Below are 15,722 nucleotides of genomic sequence, written 5' to 3'. Positions count from 1 at the left end.
CGTTTAAAACAGCAACGTAGTATTACGTACATTTTCTAATTAGCTAACTAACTATGAAGCTCACTCGTACTCTTTTTAAACATTGATTGGTGTTGAAAAAAAAGTTTGAGCATGACGCTGTTAGCACTGGTAAAAGTTTGTGTGAGTTTAGGTTCCTTCTGATGATTACATATTCCACTGCTGTAAGCACAGCATTCTCGTGGCTCTTCATCTTTTACCCCCGTGTCCACAAACCCACCCCAACCACTGACCCCACTCGAGGCCTTGAAGTGGTTCTGGCCTGGAAGATAAACGATGTGACTGAAGAAGCTCCGCAGAGAGCTCATTGGAGAACTGGGGGTTGATGAGAGCCAATGGACTCTAAAGCATGAGATGGTTTGAACAGCCCCCAATGTGTGTGTACATACAGTACAAGGGTATGCATGCGCAAATGTGAGGAAATATGTATATGCGCAGCAAGCCTCTGAGAGTGGCATTAGCAGGCGTGGTCTGATGGCCTTAGCTGTTTGATGTCAGCCGAGCGGCGCTGGGTTGGTGAAGAGGACAGGAGCCTAGAGGCTCCAGACCAGATATCTGTGAGGAGGAAAGAGATGAAACCCACAGTGCTTATTGTTCCTGACAGGAGCCACACTGGGGCTGTGAGTATGGTCACAGCTGCTGAGGACATTGCCACATGACGATGTGGTTTTGTTATTTTGACCACTGCAACCAGCTGGTGAAGCCTGGCAGCCTTTTTCTTGTGGGGGGTCCGAGGCCTTGACCGGATGTCAAAGGTAACTATGGATCAACTATGACTGTAGGCGTTCATAAAAGATTCGTGGCCATATGAGTATGGCAACAGCTCTGCTCGGAGGAGAGGCGGTTCAATGTGTTTGTGTGCTGGCGTCAGGGAGGTCTGCACAAAAGAAAACACAGCAATCCAATTATATCAATTTTTTATTTTTTTAAATACACCAATCAGGCCTTACCCTAGTATTAACGTTTCTCACTGACCGTTTATGGTTCCCACTATTGGACTGATTCTGTTATCCCTGTAATCCACACTGTGGGACCAGAAGTCCAGTTACAAATATTAAAGGTGTTTTGATCACAGGAGCTCAGGTCAGACTGACGAGATGAGGATTAACATTTAATCTGTAAACTGTATGTGCAGTATGTGTGCAGACCATTAGTCCCAACTAAGTATCAGAAATGCCATTATGTCCTTGTACAGTGTTAACAGGCCAGTTATTCCTCAATGTAAGGATGTCGGTCGACTGTTCTTAAGGGCCACTGGCGGACTAATGATCATAATCGGCACCATCACCAATTATGGTAGCAAAGAACAAGCTCATCAAGCCACACAATCACATACACACGGAAAAATCTGAATTGATCATTTAACCGAGGGGATTTATCAGGAAGAGGACACGGATCCGCCTATGAAGTGGAACTGATATGTGCATGCGTGTGAGTTCTGAGATCACAGAGTGTGGACAGTCGAGGCCCCGTCAGATTTTGAAAGACGGGGGGAGATTTAGAGGTGCTGCTGCTGCTGGAGCAGACAGACCGGTGGAGATTAAAAGACCCTAAGATAGACCGACATCCAGAAGAGTTCAAAGACTTTTCTTTGAGAGGATTTCTGAAGATTGCCAACCACAGCAGCACAAACTTGCATCTCCACATGCCATTCAGTCTGCTGTATGGGACTGAAACCGCTGAAAGCCTTCATGCTTTCTTCGTTAAATATATTGGTTTACTGGGACAATAGTTCAGTAAATAAACTCAATGACAGATTCAACAACCAAGTTAAAGATTCATGCCCTCTGTTCCCGGCAAGGTGTATCTAAAGCCAGGGGGTCAAATCTACCCTGTGTTGTCGAACCTCTATCTTTTTGTGTTCAACAGCAGCTGGTGACAACACTTTAACCAACATAGCGCCAAATAGCAAGTTACTCAAACACTCGAAGAATAATGGGCAAAAAGTAAACCCCCAAAAACACATACGTTAGGAGCACGAGACTAAACCTAAATGCAGCTTGTCGTTACCTAAATTTAGTTTCAAAGGGTAACTCTGTCCCCTCTTATCTCCTCCACTACATGGTGACTGCATGCAAGTCTTGAGTGCTTTCTGAGAACAGCCCTAGAGCCCTAAGAGCCTACTCCATGCTCTTGACCCACTGGTACAGCATGTAGATAGCCCTAACTATGGTAACTGATGCAAAGATTGTGATTCGTTAAAGAAAAAAAAAAAAAAGCACAATATTTAAAGCAAAAGAAAAAAATAAAGAAAGAAAAGAACTGAAACAAACCGCTAAACAATATTCACCTCACATTGTCATCAAGGATCAAATGCATCCTGGAGCAATGACCCTTAGACACTGGACACTATTGTGACTGGCCGGTGTGACTGTGAGGACAGTATCAAACACCAGAGTTTAATCATCGGCATCAACCTGTGTGTGTATTGTTGATGATTCCACTGTCATTTCACGGGTGCATAACACCAGGAAACCCAACTCTCCACTGAAAACATGCCAATCGTGCGCATCTTGCTCGGTTCATGAATCATTCAGGTGTCACACGATACTCGTATGATGCATGAACTATGGAGGAAACAGGAGGACCGCGATCCCTGTCCGACAAACCTAGAATATAAGAGAGAAAGGTGATGTTTCTCACTGACGGGTACATTTTCACATACATTTAATCCATTGTCCATATGTGCGATTGTTTTCCTCATCTTCCGTCCCCAAGGTCAATAATGAAGTTACCACCAGTGAACCAGTGATGTGTCCTTAAGCAAGGCATTTAACCCCCACCAGCTCTACCAACAGCACAAACTGTGGCTGTTCAGTATAACTCATGCCAGGTCACATGTCGTTATAATACATAATATTTGCGATTTTCTCTCAAAAGTTCCCCTTTTTGTTTTCCAGTGTTATTTCTGTCCTCCATATGGTTGTACAGTGCAGCTTGTGTGAATGTGTGCATAGGGCTCATCTAATAAACACAGGAAGTTTAAAAAGGAAAACTGAACAGTATTGCATCTGTTGTTCCCAATTCTATTTCAAGTTTGTATACATCGTTATTTTTTTGTGAGTAAAGAGTCTACTAATGTTGACTCTTAATAACAAAATGGTGGGGGCCCAAATATAATCTGTGAATATTCTAGGGGCAAACCAATCAAATGCTCCAGATACCTGCCCGGTAGCAGTTTTTGTAGAGCCAAAAGGCCACGTATTCATGTTTAATTTCTCTTTATTGCCTTGACCTGCACCCATATTGTGGACTTACATCCCAAAATCTGCTCCCTATGACGTTCAATTAACCTCAATGAAATTGGGATTACTCTTCTTTTTGCCTTCCTGTGTCTCTTGAGTGTGCATGAGAGTGCACAACCATGCATGTATGTTTTTCCACATCCTGTCCCTCCCCTCTCTTTTTGTTTTTAGCTCCTCCATGTTACTTTTCAGCAATTGAAATCAAGGTAATGACTGGGCAAGGAAAAAGAATGTTCTTTCAATAGATAATTAGGGAGATTGGTTTACCAGGGCCACTCAAAGCCTATTCAAATGCAGGGCTGAGGCCAGGCCTTGTTGTCTGCTGAGCCCAAAAGGCTCCCAAGAGAGGCATTCGCCTTGGCTTCATTTCTCAGAGCAGGTGCCTGGCAGGTAGTCAATGGAGACAGCCAGTTGAGATATATAAGAGAACCATCCCCCTGGACAAGGGGTCAACATCACAGGTCAGGGGTCATGAGCAAGAGGTCACAAGGTCAATGTTTAGCACGCAGGACTGGCCAGATGACTGTAAATGCATCCTGGACAGCCAGCTATCAGTTCAGTGGCTGGCTGTGTGCAGGAAGTGGAGGAGCTACTGTTGTTGATTGATAACTACCTTTACTTTCATAATTTGTCTAAATAGCTGTTCTGAATTCAGCCAACACCACACTAAATAAAAACTAGGACACCAAAATATATTTATTTAAAAAAAATCCAGGCACAGTAAGACTTGATTGAGTCTTATGTGTAACTCATTAAAGTTATGTCATTTTTAATTACATTTCTTTTTTAATTAAACTTTTCACGACATTTTGCATAAACTCAAGTGCACATAGAGTTGATTGATTCTTGCCACTCTTGGCATTCCCATGGATTTTCTCATCATAACAACAGCTTCAATGGAGCATTATTATTTTACATTTGATGGGGACTGCTGGGTCCCAATCCACAAATAAATATGCTAAGAATTGCTTCCCCACGACAACAGCCGTGCAGGATTAGAGGTCAGAGGTGACGTGCACTCTAATTTCTAATTAAATCTCAGTGTGGAAAAGTGATCGGTCACTGCCCCAAAGGCCACCATTGACAAGGGCTCCGCTACACTGGCTTCACACGTAAAGGGACCCCACCACCACCACCACCACCACCCTCATACCCTTACCCGTCACTGCCCCTGGACTCCAGCCACCTTGGGCTCTCCGGCTGCACCCCAGGGGAAAAACGATATAAATGTCAATGTACTTAGTAAGTGCTACTGAAGGAGTCACAGCCATGGTACAAGATGGGGGGGCATGGAGTTGTTACCTCCCTGTCACTCTAGTGGTGGCTCCTGGAAATGCAGCAGTGATTTAGGGCGAGATCTTCTTACATAGCAGTGGACCTGAGCTTCTGTGATATGTAACTGAAACTCTTTTGGGTTTGCAAAATGTGCACACCCAATCTCTGCAGGGTGGCTGCACGCACCCATACACACGCAAGAGAACGACTACAGAAGTTACTATTATTTACATACAAATGTCAACTCTGTGCCAATAGTATATTCACTTAATACACTTCAGGTATCTGGAGCCCATTCTTCATTAGCATTTGTGGCAATAAGCAGAGCAACATATCCAATATGCATGTCAATTTTTCTTTCTCTAATCAAATAGAAAGCCTGTGAAGTAAATATCTATTTTTTGCAGCCTGGCTGTTTACAACGTGAGGGAGCGGCTATATAAACAGTGTGTGGCGAATGAGGAATTTCTTTTAACATATCGGCCTGGTCAACATATGCTAGATATAGGAAACCCATAGCGTCAGTGGCTCCATATCGGGTGCAGAGGTCAAAGGCTAGGGAAGGTCAAAGGTGTCATCCTCCTTTCTCATCATGAAGTGCATTAACATCTTCTCCCTGTCCCGTCTTATCCAGATGGCTGACCAGGCCACGGGACAGATGCCCCATTTTAAAATATCTCAGGGATCCAAAATGCACCATCGAGAATAAATATGGCTCCATCTTTAGGACATCATATTTCAAAGGAATATGGATATGGATATGGGGGGGTGTAGGGTGCGTAAGCCCAGGGCTGTGTTAAGCATGCCTTAATTGATTCATGAGCCAGTTGCAACAGCTTGGTCCTTTCAGTTTGTGTTTTAACTATTTAGTTTCATTAATTTAAAGAGGACAGTGTGAGGAGGTTAGAATTGAGTATAATGATGTGAGTGAATGACTGCAATCACATCTCAACTTTGACACACAACTTAGAAAAAAGGTGTGATGTGTCCTGTAGGTTTTTGCAAGAATCAACCAAAAGTAACCATCAAAGAACAAAAATAAATATCTTGACTTTACCAAGGTCCATAAAACAATGTACAAATGTAGGATATTTTTCAACTATGCTACGGCACCACTGTTGAAATCAGACTAATTGGACCAGATTGTTGCTATTGGCCACAATCCATGTTCGGAAAGAAGACAAGAAAACAGGCACTGACCTTACCAGGAGGAAGTGACCTCAGTTGTGTGCTTAAGTAATTAAATCGCAGAGTCTCGGAGTGCATATATGGCATTCTTCCATGTTTTTGCGTGAATATGTCACATGACAGCCAAACCCACATGATTATTGTGGAAAATTGACCAATTGGTTGCCTTACAAACTGCAATTAAAAATGTCCAGGTGATCACTTTGGTCCAGTTTTTCAGAGTTAGTCAATCTTCATAACTCCTTCCATGTCCCTTTTCAAACAATCCACGGAGTCAATTCACAGATGATCCCACCTCTCAGAGACCGTCATTATTTTTACGGAACCAAAACCCTTCCAGGCATGCTAGCAGTCAAACAGATGGATCGTGTCCAAGCCAAACAGACCAAGGCACCCTGCCGAGGGTTTTGGGTTGGCCCTCATGCAGCTTCTCAGTCACACACACCCATTTATGTTTGCAAAGAGCAGCGGTGACTCATACACACTTTCTCATACACAAATCCAAACACACACACACACACACACACAAACATATACAGCACGTTACCCTGCCCGGAGACCTCTGACTTGAACCTGCTGCTCTCACTCAGCAACACATAAATCACTGGGCTCTCAGCAGCACTGCTGGCCCTCAGTGCCATGCTGAACTTGACTCCACAGGAATAAAAGTCCGTAACTGGATACATAAACTAATCCGGGCCAGAGACAATTGCTGGCATACAGAGGCCCGGGAGGTGCTGATAACCCTCTGTAACGATACGCCGTCTCTGTCATGGGACCTTTGACTTCTGTGCTAAGGCTACACAGGCCTTCAAGGTGCTACTGGTCAGAAAACAGACGGACAGGGAGAATAAGTGAGGACACGGGGGAAGGGAGATGATGAAGACATAACCTGTCAAGTCGCCCTCACTCTTGATCTCGTCATTCGTTTCTCTGAATATGTCAACCCCCCCAGCCCTCACTCTGTCAGGTATAGTGGAGAAGTTATACGGCTAAAAGACTTAAAGGCTTATTTCACTTTTTGCCATTTATGTCCCACTCTTTCTTCCCTCACAAACACACATATTGATGTACATAATTTTAGGTTAGAGTACATTTGGGTATTTATATTCTACATGCGCTTTATGCTACTGCATAAACTGTATACTGTATTTTCTGATGATGATTAGAAATACAAAGTTGAAAAAAAATAGATATTAAATTAAATTAAATAACAAATAGCTCTGCCTTAACTAGTTTTATACACAATTATTATTGCGGCTGTGCATTTACAATAATAATATAATATTATATAATAATATATATAGAATTACACTGACAGGAGCTACGCTAAATCTTCCACTAATTCACACCCACAATTCAGGTTTTTTGAAACACTGGCAAAGAAAATGGGACGAAGGGAAACTTATATCTTTTGATTTGTACTACATTATATGGATAGCCTGAATTTCTTGCTAGTAATTAATCACTTCTTTTCTAGTGATTAATGAAATACAGAGCTTTTAAGACGTGAATGATGCTTTAATTTTAGTCCTATACGATTTATCAGGCTATATCGAAACTCAAAACTTGACTCGGACTTCTCCGTTTCCCTTTGCTTGTCCTGTTGGTCTAGTTAAGCTATCGACAAGCGAGCAAAGGCAAAGCCCTAAAAACACCCTGCAGTAAATTATCCCGCACATGGTCCTGTAATGTGGCAACTTCCCACACCGCTCCCTGACTCCCTAAGTGCACTCCTGCAGCGCACTTCGTTCCAGCCCCCCAATCACGGCGACGGGCCCGACAAAAGCTCCAGTAATACAGGAATGCCTCTGTACTCCTCTGTCCTGATAGAGTGGCCACTGTTTCACTCTGATAACATCAGGCACCAGGGCCTGCGCAGCCACGGGGCTCCGAGACACACTTTTATGACTTAAGTATCTGGGACTGATATCTGCTGCCATCAGCTCAATACACCCTCATCACATACTTACACAGACACGCAGACACTCTCTCTGTCTCGCACAGACACACACACACACACATGCATGTGCACATGCCTTTTATTCTACCTCTTCTACATTCTTTGGATGAATTTAATCTTCAGACAACTTGTACTTCATCAGCCCCAAACTGCGAAATTACCCCTCATCCTACCCACTTAAACCTAACCTCATAACTTACATTCAATCATCAACCGCACTCAAAGCCTGACTAACCGCAATACTAGGCCCAATACTAAATGAAAACCCAGTAACCTCAGATATGCCCTTGTCACTGTAAGTACTGAAAAAAAAGGGAAACAATGAAAATGTCTCACCATCTTATCAGTGTAAAGATATTTGGTTGCACACAAGATGACTAGTCCAAATCACCAGAGCCACATTCCTGCCAGACACAGACCAAAACAGCAGGGACTCACACAACATTGACTTTACAATGTCCACCTGATTAGAGGAGCCAAATGATATACATTAAAACAATTCACTGCTCCATATATGTTGTGTTTAAATACAAAATCTGTACTATGCTATTCTTTAATTTATTTAGAAATTCTCAAGCGGGCATCTGCTCAACTAGGAATCCCCCTATAATGTGAAAACAACATCTTGGAGTATATCTGTGATAAAACATCGTAACCTCAAGGTCTGTCAATATCAACCATAGGCTTCAACAATGGACCTCCACTTCACTGTCAGAAATGTGAACCTGTTAGGGACTACATTTGAGTCTTTGCCAGCCTTCGTTTGAGCCTCTGCTCTCGTGCAAACCACCTTGAAGTGATCGGAAGATGATGAAAACAGTGCATTACCTGGACGTACAAGCCTTCTCTAGCTATATATACACTGACACAAGGGGATTTACAGACGCATATTGTGCTGTTTGTTAAAAGATATGAAAAAGAAGCAATAGATTCAAGTCAGAATTTAAAGATTATGCGGGGGAAAAAAATACTTTTCACGAGAGCTGCCTTAAAGATGAGCCTGACCCTATGCTCCCATCTTGTACACCATTCTGTAACGTGAAGTTTGTCGTGAATGTTATTTTAGAAAAGGCTTGGCTTTTCAGGGATACATACGGATGAAAGAAAACGTATCCTTATCCACCACTGTCGCCAGTGTGAGTGTGAAGACACCACAGATTTTACTTTACTCCTCTTTGACCCAAGAAAAGAGTGTGCGTGTGGTGTGAGTGTGTGTGCCTTTTGATGGACGGCACCACTTCACTCTTTCACATTGATGGTCAGTCGAACAAACAAAAAGAGGGATGAGATGAGTTTCTCAGGGGAGTGAGGATAATAAAATCAGGGTGCCTGTGTGTCCTGAGCGGGGGCCACATTTGATGCTCTAACAAAATGAAGGTCTTTGGCGGCCCAGCCTGGCAGTCTTTTAGCTAAAGCAAGCAGATTTCTTTGAAGCCTGGCCACCTTGGCTGAAGAGCCATTACTCTATACATTAACCATGCTACAGCAGCACAAGTGCATTACAGCCCGCCGACCCGGCGGAGACCAATTGTACTCCCTCTTGTTAAATATTACCCCAACAGAGCTTTTGATTTTATTTTCATTTTTTTTTCCTCCCCATGCCGCTTATCCTGCTCCCCTCCCCCGATCGGATTAGGATCGATTGCTGCGTGGCAGAGCTGGCCCCGATATGAGGACCAGAACAACGCTACAGCGTGATTGTGCTCCTCAGGCCCCGCCTTGGAGACTATTCAGGCGACTAAATAGACTAAATAGAATGATTTGCCCTTAGATGTCAAATTTCCTCCGAGACAAGGATGTCAATACCAATTAGATTGTCTGCAGTTGCCTTAGTTACGCCAGCCTGCCCCGCACTGCCGCCGCCGCCACCCCAGCCTTTTTCCCCTCTTAGGATACACTCGCTCTCTTTTAACATCTCACTCACATCTCTCTTTTTTTTGTAGGCAGAGTGGTGGTCTCGGCACCAAGCCTTTAGCCTCAAATCAGTTTTATGACTGGCGCTGTGCAGACATTAGGCTAACTCCATTAGCCTCTCTGAAGGAGATGGCCTGAGGGGATACTGAGGGGCCAAGACGGGACTGGGTGCGTGTGTGAGCGTGTGTGTGTGTGTGTGCGCGTGTGTGCATGTGTGCATGTGTGCGTGTGCGTTGGCGTGCGTGTGCATGTGCATGTGTGTGGTGAAAGGGTGAAGGGGGAACATTGTCTTACAGAGTCTTTTGGCATCTCCTTAAAGGTCACTGTCTGCAGGTCCGAGGAGGCAAAAGCCCAGTGGAGCAAGAACATAAACAAGAAGGAGAAGTGGGCAGAAAATGGATTAATGAACAAATGTAATTAGGAGACAGGGAGGATGGAGAGAGTGGGAGCGAGGACTCTGTCTCCACTTAGTATCGTGGCTCCAGCAGGCGCTTAAGTGCTAACATGACAAACAGATGTGGCCATGGCTGGCCAGACAGGGCTGCACACTCCCTCACGCACGCACGCACACACGCACACGCACACGCACACACACACACACACACACACACACACACACACACACACACACACACACACACACACACACACACACACACACACACACACACACACACACACACACACACACACACACACACACACACACACACACACACACACACACAGATACACCTACAGTATATGCTTGAATACACATACACACAAATTAATTCCAAGGCCACATATGTGACCTGGCACAAGATGCTTTATTAATTCGGTTATGTCGGTATAACTAAAATTTAAAATTGTGAATGTGGGATATAGAAACACAAACATATTTGAAAAAGAAAAAAGATAAGCTGAAATCAAAAAGAAGGACTAGCACGGTCCAAGAGTACATGCATTCGTGTGAGCAAGAATTTCAGCAGCAGCCGGGCCAAAACTGCTTCAGATGTCGAAAACAAAATTAATACGGAGCATTAGAGGTAATAACAGGCAGCTTTGGGGACTGAACAATATTCCTTTTACCAACTCACTATGCAACTTGTTTTCTGTTTGATAAAAATAACAACACATGCGAGAAAAGGGCCTCGGCTTAGTAAGCTTAAAGCTGCTTTAAGGAACAGATGTAATTCTCCAAGGAAAATAAGACTTTTAGACATTTCGGAGACAGATATATGCTAAACACTACTACGTTTGATCAACAAAGTCTGAGACCTCTGTGTTCTTCACCCACCAGTTACTGCTTCAGTGTCTCTGTGAAGTCACTGTGGATTTCAGCTTGCAACTGCCGCTGATGCTTTATTAGAAGCATATAATTCACCACTGTTTTCTTTGCATTGTTATTGCTACATGAAACCGGATACGTTCTTTTCCAGGTTTCAATTAGCGTCTACAGACACCATCAACTACTGTAATTGACTGAATCAATACCTTCCCAGAAAGCATTGAAATCAGCTCAAGATGAAGTAATCAGCTCCTCTGTTTTCTACCCTCACTTGCATAAACAGGATTAGACCTATTTTAACAACTTACAATAATTTAAACATCAACTACTGTTATGAGTTTTCATGCACAAATTCTTTAATGTGAACCAGTCGTGGGGACAAAACTGGAGAAAATGACGAATACAACCTAGTTTTCTTAACGTTATGCAGATTCTTTCTCACAGTCATGACCAGGTTTAGGAACCTCTTTCAATCCTCCTCCCCTCTTTTCCTCTTTTCCGAGGCCCATGCAATCTACTCAGCAGTGAGAAATGGAAACAGGACTTGCATTTTGAAGTTGGTTTAACCTTGCACTGACACCTATTGCAGATGCTTTGAAATGGTTTGAAAAGAATAGTTTCCGCATGGTGGGATCGGCAATTAGGCGGCACATCTGCACCCGCAGCGGTGCCTCGGCATCCCCTCAACCTCCGAACCTTGCATTCTCTGAGCTTTGTGTTGGTTGGCAGCCAATACAAACAGTTGACCCCCCGAATAACTGAATAAATTTATGAGCTGGATTTCAACCGAGCAATTAGATGGGTTTGAGCTGTAAATATATTTCAAGATCGCCATGCATTTCACCTTCCAATCGACAAGAAAAGGGACAGCGGGGGACGCACAGATTCCGGTCACGGAACAGGAGGAGCGAAGGGTAGAGCACAATGAAAGAAGGGGAGGAGAGACAGTGACAGCCATGAGACAGAAATTTACAACCAGATCATCAGTTAACCACTCCAATCACAATGGATCAAGCCATTAAATGTGCATTTTCTTTTAACGACCTCCTGACTGACAACCACTACGGATCGCGAGCTTGTATTGATGGCTGCTGGAACACGATGCAGCCCCAATGTCAGAGAAGTTCGCCGTTTTTCAGTTAATTCGGCACATGCGGTCAGGAACAAAACAAATGTCTCCCCTCTCAACTTACGTACGTCTCATTAAATGCAGTCCAGTTACTTCAAGCTACAAGACTAATGCCTTGTGCTCTCAAGTTGGCATGTTTACCTTGCTCTCGTTTTTCTTGTGCTGAATAAGCACAGAATGTGACCATTAAATATATTGCTGATGGAGAGACAAGGAGAGGGAAACATCAATATTAAAGTGAACTGGAGTTACTGCCAGCTCTATTACCTGATAGGTTATCCCAGGATGACATCACCACCAGGTTAGGTAAAGAACAGGGCTCTGAATTTGCACTCATCGAGTTGAATTTATGAATGTAAGGATGTGACCTCACCATGTTTCGTTACAGGATATCAGAATCCACTAATGTTCGGGCAGATAGAAAAAATAGGGGGGTGAAAAATGACATTCAAAAGAATCCACTTTCCCATTATCATCACAATTAGCTTCTGTGTAATGGGAAAAACATGTGAAAGAAAAGACTTTGGGATATTGTTGTACTCCATAAAATCCCACTTTCAGCGCCTCTGAAATTAGACCTGAAGTCCCCCAGAGGGGTTATTAGACGACAAATCCCTGCCATTGACCAGGTTCTGCCCTCTGCTTGACTAATGTCCCAACCTCTTTGAAGTCCCTCGCCACAACAACACCAGCACCACTTCCTCCCCTCCAGAAACACAGAATGTTGAGTAGCCCCATTTAGGATACCAGAAGGAGAGAAAAAAAATTGGATTATAGAGGGTTTGAGGGAGGAAAGGGAAACTACAACATTCAAAATAAGCCAGATGCGTGCTAACATGCGGAGACACAAGCGTTTGCCGTGGGCCTGCATTAATGAAGGTTGAGATCCGACTGCAAGGGGGGGAGCTCTGATAGGCAAGGGGATACTGTGTGATAGGCCGTGGCCCATACGCACACTCACCCGGTCACATGTGCTAGCAATAAGTTAGCCTCACTGCCACTCTGATCGGACAAACAGATGGAGCTGGGCTCGAGCACTTTTGCTGAGACGGGGAACAGAATAAAAAGCCTGAGAAAAGAAGCATGTTCGACTGAAATGCTGCTATTGGATTACATTGTGCTTTTACACTCTCCATCAGCAACAGAGCAAATATATATATATATATATACACACACACCTACACATATGCATACATAGATAAACATATACAAAGTTACAATTTTAATTAAATTTAAAAAAAACTGCCAATAAAAACGTATTATGTGGTAGGTTTATATTAAAAACATATGATGTAATTAATTAATGTTAATATGATCCAGACATTCGGACGTTTGTTTACCACGGTGCTCACTATCTATTCTTTTTTGTCTGGTGAAGCACTAACTATGACGACAGGTACCTCGAAGTTAATATTTGACTTACCAAGATGTCTTTAAAATGAGAGCATGTTAAATCATATTGCTGTGTTCGTGGACATTATTAATGCCATTTCAGTATGTATTGTGCTACGTGACCAAAAGGTGCAAAAGATTATTTCACTCCGGCACGCTGTTTTATGTTTAAGTATTAAAATAATCGTCCTATTCTTTGCCATCCAATCTTGTTGATACACTTATCCATTGTTACAGGACAATTTTCACGTCATTCATAAGCTGTAGCTTCATGTACTAGACTTAAATTATAACCCTAAAATGATTGTGTTGATCCCTTAATTGACTTTCTTGCTGGCATGAATAAAGTACTTTGTAAAGCCTGTTAATAAAATGGAGGCTTCTGTGAGGTTGCGTCAGGAAGAAGCTGACTGCGGAGCTGCTCCTGCATCATGTTTGTATACAGCATGTAAGAGTTCCCGACATTTCGAGCTGAAAGGCAAATGATGTCAACGGTGAAGAAACAACTGTTCGTAGATAATAGCATTTCAGAAGGAGAGGAGACGGAACTGTACAGTGAGTGAAGGAGGGACAAGAGGAAGGGGAAGAGAGTGAGGGTGTATGGAAATGTAAAGATTCCATGGAATGCTCTTGCGTGAACTGTAAATGAACCCCTAAACCCCAAACTCCACCTGACAGAGTCTGTCCTTTGCCCCGACACACAGCCACCAAAAGCGTGCAGCCAGCAGGGAGGAATGCCACGTTAAGATCACAGTTACAGTCCCTCTCTGTAGGCTCTAAAGGGGAAATATTTCCATCCCCGGAGAGGCTGCGGAAATATTATACAATCCAATAATTGAGGATCTTCATACACTCAATATTTTATCATCCTGCTTTCTATGATCGTCTCTTGGGGAAAAACGGCGGGGGGGGGGGGGGGGGGGGGGGAATGTTTGCAACCCGAAACATACACTAAGGCCTCCTAAGGGACGTGTTGACAGTTTGAAACCGAGGCTGTGCTTATTTTGGAAAAACAACATGGGGACAAAAAGATCACTCAAGAACAAGGACATATAAAATGTCGCAAAGACATGCTTTTTTAATTTGAACTTAATGTTCCCAGCGGGGGGGGGAACAAAAAAAAGAGAGTTACCGTTGGAACATTTTGCGGCAGTCTTAACAACTTGGAGCTTAACACCTCGGTAATGTGTAACCGCATTGCTGGCTTTCCGACGTCTCCTCGGCTGTCATCGGTGACACGCAGCGCATTATAACTGTGATTGAACTGAGGTAATGAGAACCACAGCAGCATGGTTAGAATGGTATTTGAGCAGCCTAATGCCCCTGTTTGTTTTCCTACGCGCTCTCCCACTGGCGCTCTCAACCCAGTGAGTGTGTTGAGTGCTGCGATCGGTGTGTTCTTGTCTGTGTGCTCTGCTAAGCTGGGCAGGTCTTTTTCTCTCCGTCTGTGTGTGTGTGTGTGTGTGTGTGTGTGTGTGTGTGTGTGTGTGTGTGTGTGTGTGTGTGTGTGTGTGTGTGTGTGTGTGTGTGTGTGTGTGTGTATTTGGCGTCTGTCTCTTTCCTACATTCAGTCACTTACTTTCCCTGGCTCCCTCTTTTCTTTCCCTTTTCACTTCCCTTCTTTATGCCTGCCCGTTTCCTCCTCCTCCTTTCTTCTCCCCTCTCTCCTCCCACAGCGCCTGTGTGCATTCCTGCCAGGAGGGGCAGAGGTGTCTGTGATCCGGGCTCGATAAGGCCCAGGCCTCCCCTCCAACGCCACCCTCCCTCGTGTTCGCCCTCACCCCTCACCCCCTCCCTGGGAAAATGGGTGCACCCTCCTCCCTGGCAGGGCACCGGCTCCCCTTTGAGTGTGCTGCCAGCCGTGGCAGCAGAGACTTAACATGATTTGTTTGTCTGCTGCTGCGTGTTTGCACCAAACCCTAGCGCCAACCCCCATTACTCCGGCTGGAGATCCAGAGGGCTGCTTAGCGGGTGCAGATCTAGAGTGAGGCTCCTGGAGGCGGGGGGCGAAGGGTTAAAGGGGTGTTTAAGAGGGTGAGGTGGGGAAGGAGGGGGGGGGGGGGTGTAGGAAGAGATCAGGGTTAAAATGAGTTTGGAATATGATCCACGGGCTGGAAACATTCGACATTTCTCAAAAGTAAGTGTAGCTGCTGCAACGGGCTGGACTATGAGATAACGGGGGGGAAAGCACACACGCACACGTACAAAGCTATGCCACTAATCAGTCAGTTTGAATTCGTAAAGACTGAGGCTTTTCCCATTTTTCCTTTTTTTCCCCTGGTGTTTTGTAATTGGCTTGCTTCCCGGTGCAGTGGCGGACAGCAGGCA

General features: G+C 44.1%; 1 long non-coding RNA gene across 1 annotated transcript in view; it reads right to left on the bottom strand.

Annotated features, from left to right (window-relative positions):
* The window catches only part of LOC118285328, a 74,323-nt gene that overhangs the window by 44,358 nt on the left and 14,243 nt on the right, over nt 1-15,722 (bottom strand). The window lies entirely within an intron of this gene.

The sequence above is a fragment of the Scophthalmus maximus genome, chromosome 20 (assembly GCF_022379125.1).
Source record: "Scophthalmus maximus strain ysfricsl-2021 chromosome 20, ASM2237912v1, whole genome shotgun sequence".
Classification (NCBI taxonomy): domain Eukaryota; kingdom Metazoa; phylum Chordata; class Actinopteri; order Pleuronectiformes; family Scophthalmidae; genus Scophthalmus; species Scophthalmus maximus.
This window is presented reverse-complemented; position numbering and strand designations above follow the sequence as displayed.